The sequence below is a fragment of the Myripristis murdjan genome, chromosome 24 (assembly GCF_902150065.1).
Source record: "Myripristis murdjan chromosome 24, fMyrMur1.1, whole genome shotgun sequence".
NCBI lineage: Eukaryota > Metazoa > Chordata > Actinopteri > Holocentriformes > Holocentridae > Myripristis > Myripristis murdjan.
This window is the reverse complement of record NC_044003.1, coordinates 6,001,219-6,012,315: the sequence shown is the minus strand read 5'-3', so window position 1 is coordinate 6,012,315 and position 11,097 is coordinate 6,001,219. Positions and strand designations below refer to the sequence as shown.

The 11,097-nt window shown below is 43.7% G+C and overlaps 1 protein-coding gene across 1 annotated transcript in view; it reads right to left on the bottom strand.

Moving 5' to 3' along the window:
* The window catches only part of hivep2a (HIVEP zinc finger 2a), a 119,502-nt gene extending 108,925 nt beyond the window's left edge, over positions 1-10,577 (bottom strand). Inside the window, exons 1-2 of the mRNA XM_030047602.1 lie at positions 10,270-10,577; positions 1-55 (exon numbers count right to left, since the gene is read on the bottom strand). The exon at positions 1-55 is cut by the window's left edge and continues 1 nt beyond it. The gene's annotated coding sequence lies outside the window, so the exon portion shown is untranslated. The remainder of the gene's footprint in view (positions 56-10,269) is intronic.
* Positions 10,578-11,097: the final 520 nt, after the last annotated feature.

Below are 11,097 nucleotides of genomic sequence, written 5' to 3'. Positions count from 1 at the left end.
TGCTGTGACTCTTAGTCCTCTCGTGCAGTTTAGCTCCACAAAGTGATCACATCACCTGAGAGAGAGCGAGCGAGCGAGAGAGAGAGAGAGAGAGAGAGAGCATGAAAAACACAGCATTTGCATGTACACTGGAAAAAAAATTCAGTGTTAACAAGTCATTTTAGTCTTCAGCGTTCAAATCTTGTTGTTTTTTTGTTTTTTGTTTTTTTTTTCAAACCAATGAAAAAATCTGCCCGTGGGATGAGATAATCCCACTTTGACTTGTTTCAGGATTTTGTATAAATGCGTTGAAATGAGGCAGAATAATCCAGATCAGCCACTGGGATGAAGAAAATGACACCTGATTCAAGAAAATTGTGGAGACAAGTTGATCAGCTTCTGAAACAAACAAACGGGATTATCTCATCCCACTTTCAGCACAAACATCGTGTCTGTCTCCAAGGAAACAGGACAGAGGAAAAAAAAAAAAACACGTGCAACAAAACATGGCCTCCTGTCCCACAATGCAACACTGCAGCAGTCAGAGGGACGCGGACGTTGCAGAAAAGAGGAAAAAGCCGATGTGAGGTGGAAATCAGACCTCACGTAGGAGGCTGATGTTTGTTCTTCACACTGCGGCCACAAGTCAAAAATAAAAATTCAATAAAGCCTAAACGTTCTCCACATCTGGTCGTTGTTATTATGACAAGGAAACCCATCCGTTTCACACACAGGAGGAAGTTTTGCATTAATAAAGCCGCTCACACACGTCATCCAGATGTTAAAAAAGGTGTTTTTTAAGGAGAGGTGCAGGACGACAGCCACAATGTCATGATTTCAAATACGCCTCGTTCATTATATACTCTGAGCACCGAGGCACACCTGTTTTCCCTCTCTTCCTCCCATTATAGTGTCGGACGAACGGCGAGTGTTGCATCATGGGACGGACATCACCGCCATCTAGTGTGACCGGACATCCTGAAAAAATCGGACCGGACATCCCGAATCCAGAATCCTGTCCTTAAAATTGTCCTTAAAATTAGACTGAACTCCCGTTTTGATTAATTATAGCCCAATAAAACATGAAAAAACAGGGGTTTTTTGTTGTGTTTTGTTTTGTTTCGTGTACAGCACTGCCGCAAAACGACAAACTTCACGTTCATGAGCAAAAATAATACATTTTAGCACTGAGTTTTTGACTTGCATGTGAATTCCTGCATGTAATGAGCAGCGCAGGACGCCACGCCCACCCCGCGGCTCCCCTGTCCCAAATATCAGCCGCACTCATATGGTCACCCTCCTGTCATCAGACAAAAAAAAAAAAAAAACAACACATTTTTCAAAAGTAAAGGTAGAATTTCTTTTCTATATGACGCCTCATTTCAAAATACTGTCACTCGTTTCTCAGAATTTCTGTCAGGGATCTCAGATTTTATGCTTTATGATTTATAATCTGAGTGCTCAACTACAGATGGATGTTTTTTCACAGTTTACTGGGCAGAGCAAGGCACTAACACCGCCAGGGTCGCAGGTTCAATTCCCTCTAGAGCATCTAATGCTAACAAAAAAAAAAAAAAAAAAATATATATATATATATATATATATATATATGTGTATATGATGTGTTACAATGGGATTTTTTTCTGATGCCAAAGTTGGAGGGGGTCATTGGACACCCCTGACACATAAATGACGATATCAGGTTTAATTTTTGGAAAAAAAAGGCAGAATTTCAACAAAACGTCTTCATTGTTCCCTGGAGGGTTTTGTTGTTTTCCAAGTGGATTTCTGAGTCCGACTCCGAGGCTCTGAGACGAAGCAGACGTTCAGACGGCGCGTGTCACCGCTTTGTCATCCTGATGTTCCCTCTCCTTTCGTCACTTTTCTCTTCGGGGTGTTTTTACAAACCCTCTGGGGTTTCTTTGTCCCCCCTCCTCCTCCTCCTCCTCCACGCCCCACTGAGGCTGTGTTTCTTTTTTATCTGCTCTTATTTTACTGAAGTGCTTTTTTTTATCTTCTGTGTGCATATGCAAATAACTAAATCTAAACCTACAGCGCTGCTATCTCTTTGTTTTTCATTGTCCCACCAGATAACATCGGGCCGGGCGGCAGACGCTGGCGGTGGAAAAGTGAACAGTTCAACGTCGACGGCCTCGTACAGATGGCTTCAAAACCGGCGCCGTTAAAGAGATGCATGTTAGGCTGCAGAATTACAGAGGCATTAGTGCATTCACGTTTTATTTTTTCAAACGTCTGGATCAGAAAATGCCCAGAAAGATCAGAAATTTTAGTGGTTGGTGATAAAAACAGTCAAGAAGACACAGGAGATGAAAATTAAGAATAAAAACAATGCAGTCGTCTGCAAAATCTGCCGTTTCTGATTCTACAGCATCCTCCTTTTCAAGCTCTGACGGTGTCTGTGCTTCTGATCAATTTACTACATTTCCCAGAATGCCTTTCGAAACCCTCAGAAACCATGCCTGAACGTTGCTCGGCGTGTCACCTGTGGGTTTTAGGTGTGATCGTGAGAGAGCAGCCGGAGTATTTCCACCCTGAGACGACATGAGAGTCACACTTCTGACTCAAAACACAACCTGTCTTTGTGGCTGCAATGCATTCTGGTCCGTGCGCGCTGTACGTCCTGCGGCGGGGAGAAAAGGTGTCAGAGCGTCTTCCTCCGCCAGGGATTTATCCGTGTGCGATTGTTGGAAAATGCAGCGAGAAGAACGGCCTCGCTGTTTTCTGACATCAAACTCAAACTGGAGCGAAGCTGGATTATTCCTGGATTATTCACCATCGCTGCGTGGACAAACTTTGCTCAATCCCACAGAACTTTATTTTAAATTGTAGCTGAGATCCCGAGGTTTCCAAAGATCCCAAACATGAGCTGCTGAATTCCAGGGAAATGTGTGTAAAATGATGCACGAGACATGGAGATCATTTTCTCTTTGAGCGCTCAGTGTCGGTGTGATGGAACAACAGAGACGTGTCTTTGGACTCTGAAGCGACTTAAGGGGAAGTTTAATCAAAGCTTAAGGGGTTAAGATGTGTTGAGGATTAGCAGCTGTCCGACGCCTGAGAAACAACAGCCTGCAAGACGAGCACAGGAAGGAGGATTTCTTAGAAACTAGAGAGAGAGAGAGCGGGCCAATCGAGCTCTCTCTCTCTCTCTCTCTCTCACACACGATTTCACCATCATCTTCCTGCCCATGCATTACCACTGCATTGAAAATTGTTTAACACTAGAGGTCTCACACACACACAAACACACACACACACACACATGCACAGAGCCCACCTGACAGCGCATCCACTGCCTCCCTCAGAGTCAAGTGAGATTAGGTTTCAATATGAGCCTCTCTTTCCCCCCCCCTCTCTCTCTCTCTCCACCTCTCTCTCTCTCTCACTCACACACACACACACACACACACACACTACTGAGCAAAGTGCTTCAAATGTGTGTCAGATACAGACAATTTGGAAAACCCTCTCTCGTTTCTACTCTCCTACCCTGCAAAAAAAAAAAAAATCTACATTCAGTCATTTTAGTCTCATCTTCAGTGTTCAAATCTTGTTTTTCTTCGAACAAAGTAAAAAAAAAAATCTGGTGGGATTATCTCATCCCACCGGTTTCTGGTGCAGTTTAACATGTTGTGGCGTTTTTTTCCGGGAACCAGTTTAAACAGCAGAATAAGACAGATTACAGTCACAAAAATGACACCTGATACAGGAAACAACTTGGAAACCAGCGGGATTATCTAATCCCACCGGCAGATTATTGACCTTGTTGGAATAAAATCAAGATTTGAACCGTGAGAGTACACTAGCTGACTTGTTGATGTGGATATTTTTTACAGTGTGTGTTTCTCTCTCTCTCTCTCTCTCCCTCTCTCTCTCTCTCTCTCTCTCTCTCTCTCTCTCTCTTCCAGCTGCACATGTATGTTCATCCTGCTAAAATGTCAAACCACGGAGGAACAATTTACCTGGAGGAGCCGGTCAGCCCTGCCAGCTCATTAGGCCCTGTGTGTGTGTGTGTGTGTGTGTATGTGTGTAGGTGTGAGTGTGTGTGTGTGTGTGTGTGTGTGTGTTAATAATTTAGCTGTCGCTGTCAGGGCCTCGGTCACCGCAGTGCTCTCAGGTTCCTCTACTGCTCTCAGGTGATCTCACACACACACACACACACACACACACACACACACACACACACACACTCACACACACAGTCACACACACATTAAACTGTGCAGTTGCAGTGCAGAGCAGTATGACTCAGTGGAGTACACTGTGGCTCACTTCAGCTCAGTTTGGCAGTTTGCAATCCCACAATGCAACGCTCTGACTTTGGTGCTTTTGTCGACAGCGGCGTTGAGCTTTTTACCGGGAAAAAAAAAAAAACTGAATTAACTACAAATTACTCATTACTTTTCTTAAAGGTAATTGATTAAATGACTTATTATGAATTCCTCACTGTGCAGGTCTAATAATCTGTTGTATTGTTTCATTATTTTACTCCTTGATTATTTATTTTTATTATTATAAATTTTTTTCTCATCATATATTTTATTTCATTTTACTTTTATGCTTTTAAATATTTTATTTTATTATTACTTTCATTACTTTTATTAATTTCATTTTATTTTTAATTTAATTTAATTTTATTTTATTTTAATTTATTTTGATTTATTATGCCTCTTATTTTGCTGTTTTTTTATTATTAAAATTTATAATTATTATTGCCTTTACTTTAGAATGGTGATTAGTTAGTATTACACATTAAAATGCGTGTGTTCCTCAGGTCGGTAAATATTGCAGAGCTGTAATATAAATTTCAGAGCTGACACGTTAAATATTAAAAAGTATTAAATTCACACTTTCCGAGTCGTGTTCGCCGCCGTTTTGGCTCATTCCTGTCACGCGATGGTGAGATTTCCTGCGTCCCCTGAAGGCAGCATGAGGCGAGGGGACTCTCTCTGTGGATTTTAAACTCCTAACGCGGTTACCGAGGTAACGTTCTGTCAGTGATGTCATACTTCACTCTGTAAAGTAACGGGATTACAGTTACAGGCTCGACTCTGTGCTGCTATTGGCTGCAGGAGGAGAAAAAAAAAACCACACAATTTGTACCAGAAAAACTAATTTTTCCATAATCTGTGCCTTCATTCTCCGTATTTTCTTGCACACATTCCCTAACTCAAGTTCTGAGATTACATGAGCTAACAAATGAATAAAATGGATGTTTGTTGGATTTAAATCATGTCCTCGGGTCGGATGATTTATCAAGCTTCAGCTTCATTTTTTTTTTTTTTTCATGATTACACCGTTACGTAATCAGGATGTCACACTCAGATTGAGATCTCATTTGCAAGCGAGACCTGAGCACGCTGATAAAAAAAAAGACACATTTAAATATATAATAATTCATTTGAACAGAGTTTCACAGCGGCTGCTTGAACCGCATGAACTCGTTTTGGTTAATTAGCCTGATAATCTGCTGGAAACACGTCGACTGGCTTCCAGTTTTAATACAGGAAAACGGAAAGAGATTCATAAAAGATAATCTGAGAATAAATTTGTGTTTTCAGTTCGACACACGAACGAAACAAAACGGCAGCGAGCGGTGATGTTTCCCTCCGCGCAGCAGAGACTCAGACGTGTAATGAACGCTCATATTGGAATGCCACGATCAATAATTAATAACCGATCAGTGTCATTTAAATACACTTCAGTAATGCTGTGTGTGTGTGTGTGTGTGTGAGTCCAGTGTATCGTGCCGTACATCTGCAGTTATTTTCAAATTCTCCAGTGATGATGATGACGATGTGTTTCGTTAATTAACAGCAAATGTAAAAAAAAAAAAAAAAAAAAAAAAAAAACATCTGCACACAGACAGAAAGACAGACAGATAGACAGACAGATACAGAGGCAGACAGGCGGACACAGAGACAGACAGATAGAAAGACAGATGGACAGATACAGAGAGAGACAGACAGAGGCGGACACAGACAGACAGACACAGATAAACAGACAGGCACAGAGACAGAAAGACAGACAGTTACAGAGAGAGACAGACAGACAGACATGGAAACAGACAGATAGAAAGACAGATGGACACAGAGACAGAAAGACAGACAGTTACAGAGAGAGACAGACAGACAGACATGGAAACAGACAGATAGAAAGACAGATGGACACAGAGACAGAAAGACAGACAGTTACAGAGAGAGACAGACAGACAGACATGGAAACAGACAGATAGAAAGACAGATGGACACAGAGACAGAAAGACAGACAGTTACAGAGAGAGACAGACAGACAGACATGGAAACAGACAGATAGAAAGACAGATGGACACAGAGACAGAAAGACAGACAGTTACAGAGAGAGACAGACAGACAGACATGGAAACAGACAGATAGAAAGACAGATGGACACAGAGACAGAAAGACAGACAGTTACAGAGAGAGACAGACAGACAGACATGGAAACAGACAGATAGAAAGACAGATGGACACAGAGACAGAAAGACAGACAGACAGATACAAAGAGAGACAGACAGACGCGGACACAGACAGACAGAAACAGATAAACAGACAGACACAGAGACAGACAGACAGACAGACATGGAAACAGACAGACAGAAAGACAGACAGACAGATACAGAGAGAGACAGACAGACACAGACACAGACAGACAGACAGACAGACACGGATAAACAGACAGACACAGATACAGACAGACAGACAGAGAGAGAGACAGACTCCAGAGGGTGCGACAGCCTCTCTGCGACGCTTCGCTCCACAGATATCGCACAGAGTATGAATTTCGACCTTTGACCTGCAGTTTGGACCTTGACCTTGACCTTTGACCCAGATACTCCAAAACGTAATCAGCTGATCCGTCACTCATTACCAATCCCTCCACCAAGTTCCATCCAAATCCCGACACAGATTATGAGTTCTCCTGCTAACAAACAACCAAACAAGCAACCAAACAAACAACATAAAAACTGAATTTAAAAAACCGAACAATGAAAATTTAAAAGTCGAGATTCTCCCTCGTCACCTGGGCTCTGCCACAAAAACACTGAACACTGAAGAATGATAATCTAAAATGAAATAATAAACCAAAAAAAATTCAAAATTTGGGCCAAGAAAAAAAAAAAAAAAAAAATGTTACCTTTCTGTCGGCCATGCAGATTCTACATGAGCGAGCGTGTGGACTTTTATTTTGAAATTTAAAGAGGCAGACATGCAAATCATAATTTTTGTTTCCATCTGACGGCATGAAATCGATTGCATTTGTACATTTTTACAGTTTAAGTCACAAAATGAATCCATTTGGACGAGATGAGGTGAAATTAGATGTTCAGAGATGTTAATTAGTGAGCTTCAGGTGATATTTTTGTTTGTTTGTTGTTGTTGTTGTTTTCTGCTGTGGACCTTCGCTCTGTAATCAAACACGATGAAGTCAGATATTATTTAACCGCGTGACTCAGCCGAGAGAGGAGTGCTGTCACTGTTACATGGTCATATTCATAAATAAAAAAAACAACAATGTGTGAATCATGGCAACAAGCAACACACACACATGCACACACACATGCACACACACACACATGCACATGCACACACACACACACACAGAGTTCCCATGAGGCATCGATAATAAATTAATTGAATGTTTAGAGCAGCACACCACCTCACGCTTATCCTCCCTGGTAACAGTGTAGTGTGTGTGTGTGTGTGTGTGTGTGTGTGTGTGTGTGTGTGTGTGTGTGCTCCTACGCAGTACAGTGCACACACAAGGGCCATCTGAGGCGGCAGCAGGACAGATGGTACGTAGGTCGGTCTTTCCCTGCACATGCACACACACATACACACACACACACCCACCTACACACACACACACACACACACACACACACACACTACTGCCATGTTAGCATGATTGCAGAACCCAGCCTGTAGCTCCAGGCTGCAGTTTGCATTTTCGTCATTCTGCAGTGCATGCTGTGTGTAATTAGATTTTTTAAACTTTTTTGTTTTCAAACTGCAAAACTTTACGATTTCAAATCCAATTACGTGACACCGCCGCTCCTTCCTGTGGCCGTCAGTTGATTGACAGGAAGCGGAGCCAATCGGAACGCAGCGCCGGGAAGCAAACACGCAACTCACAAGTTCAAAACACAAAGTTTCTTCACGTTGTGATGGATCACATCGCCCAGCAGGACGACGACGCGGAGAGAAAACCTCTGTGCTGATTTTCTACTTTAAACCCCAAAACACTAAAAAATTAATTAATTAATTCTAAAAAATATGAATTTAATCAAATTAAATGTAACGGTATCGTGTTGTTTCATTTTTCTCCAGTTTTATTTTGGGAAACTTTTACTTGAGTGTTCAACAGGTTTCACACATTCACACTGACAGCAACCCAGTGCAACTACAGGCTTATATGTATGATGTATAGTGTTTATATGAAAATATACAAAACTGATCACAAAATACTCATTATAAAATTAAAAAAAAAAAACATGTAAGGGTATTTGGGCCTGAGTGGTGCTGCTCTGCATGTAAATTATTTAGTTCTTATCTTTCCATGTATATTTATATATTTTTTTGTTTCTTTTTTATCTATGATTATTCATTATTTGTTGTTTTTTATCAAGATGCTGCTGCACTGAATTTCATTTATTCAGTCATTATATATCATTCATCCATGTATTTTTATATTATGTATTTATCTGATTGTTTAACATTTGTCTTTATTTTTTGTATTTCAAAAAGTGATTTTTTTTTTTTTTTACTTTACTTTATTTCATTTTATGTATTTATGAAGAAGTTTATGCTTGATGGCCTCTGCTATCCTGATGTGCCCTTTATCTGTTTTTCCTGGGATATAGGCGTCTGAAAGATCAATAAACACTCTGCATAAACAACAACAGCAACATTACATGAGCAGCAGAGGAGCAACTGAGTTCACCTCCCCTCAGCGTGCACTCAGCGCCTGCCGACGTGCCCTTGAGCAAGACGCTGTAGCGCTCTGTGCATGACCCCTGACCCCTGACCTCTGACCCTAACCCAGGAAGGCCACAGTTTCCTTGCAGAGATGAAAACATCTCAGCTGTGTGTGTGTGTGTGTGTGTGTGTGCAGCAGCGGAGGAGCTCTGCGCTGCACATGCAATGCCGAGGAATAAAAGAAATAAAGGGGAAAAAAGTGGGGAGGAAAGTGATATCTGCCAGAAGAAAACTGTCATGAGGCTTGTTAGAGAGAGAGAGAGAGAGAGAGAGAGAGAGAGAGAGAGAGAGAGAGAGAGAGAGAGAGAGAGCAAGGCCGAGCCGTCCGTCAGAGTCTCCCCGGCCGGGGCCCCTCTCTAGACGGCAACACGTCATGGAACATTCCCGGAACCAGCCAGCGCACCACCCACCATCTCTCTCTCTCTCTCTCTCTCTCTGCCTCTCTCTCTCTCTCTCTCCCTCTCCCTCAAACACACACACATATACATGCATACATACATACATACACAGAGAGGAAACAAACGATGTGCATACAAGATAGAGAGTCGGTCCCAGCTCGTTTCACAGAAGTACCACAGCGGCGCTACAAGGAACAGCGGCTCTGTGGTGAGGAAACTGTGATGCCTTGGCAGCTTCACAGGAAAATACCACAGAGTCCGCTAAGGTCACTGGTATAAAACTCAAGTCAGTAACACTGGGCGCCACACACTCATTACTATCACAGGAGCATCATAGCGGTGTCATTGTGGGGTTTATTTTATTTTTTTTGCAGGTGAACTTGGGCGGACAGAACCGGCCGGTCGCTGCACATAACACTCAAACGCAAAAAAAAAAAAAAAAAATCGACCTTCCGGACGCGAAAATCACACCATCACACCTATCTGGGGGCTTCCAGTTTCACAGTACCCCCCCTCCTCACCCTCACCCACCTTCCTTCCCTCGCATCACCCCCCTCCTCCCCCCTCCCTCCCCGGCCTTGCTTGCAGCCAGCCTGGCCGTGCAGGCTACTGCAAATTCCTCAGGATATTACGCAACCCGGGTAATCTGCATGCAATGCAATGCGTGCCCGGGGTATTCCCCCTGCATAGCCTTGCCCTTATAAGCCAAACAAAAGATCAAATGCCGTGAAAACTGCCCGTAAATGCCGCGATGGCGCAGAAAACACCCCGCTGTCACACTGAAATGTGTTGTGAAAATGCCCGGTGTATGTATGTATGTGTGCGTGTGTGTGTGCGTGTGTATGTACAGCCTATATGTTCCTCTGTGCGCTTACCGCTCTGCGCTCCGGCTGCGCGTCTCCGTCTCGGTGCGAAAATGACAACAAGCAGCCCGGTGACAGGAGATCCGATTCCGGCGGGGGTTGACACCTCTGTGATTGTCCGGTAAAAGCAGCCGGGAAGTGGGGTTAGAAATCCACAAGAAGTCGAGGCTGTGCTGGATGGAAACGTCGCGGCGAGGCGGCCGACGGAGGAAAAGTTGCGCGTAAAAATGGAAGGAATCCTTTCCGACCGGATTTCTGCTGCTGGAGCTCCACTACTGCAGTCAGACAGACAGTAAATGTGTGTGTCTGACTGTGTTGTGAGTGTGTATGTGTATGTGTGTGTGTGAGAGAGAGAGAGAGGGGGAGAGAGAGAGAGAGAGAGGGAGCGAGAGAGAGAGCGAGAGAGAGGGTGAAATCAGGAGACTCACACACACACACACACACACACACATACGCACACGGGGGTTATTCCAAGCGCCACTTCCCAGAATAGCAGCATAGAGGAGCGAGAGAGTGAGAGAGTGACGGGGAAGGAGAGAGAGAGAGAGACGGAGAAAGAGGGCGCGCGCGCGCGCGCGTGTGTTTGTGTGTGTGTGTGTGTGTGTGTGTATAGGCTGTGAGCGTGTGTGTATGTGCGTGTGCGAGTGTGACGTCGTCGGATCCCCCAGCGCGCAACCAGGGCAGAGAGAGAGAGGGAGGGGAGGGGAGGAGGAGCAGTGGCCGAGGAGGAGGCTCTGTCTGCCGGCGGAGAGCGAGCAGGAATCCCCGGTCACCTCTGGAGCGCCCTGTCTGTCTGACTGTCTGTCTGCGTGCCTGTCTCTCTCTCTCTCTCTGTGTCTG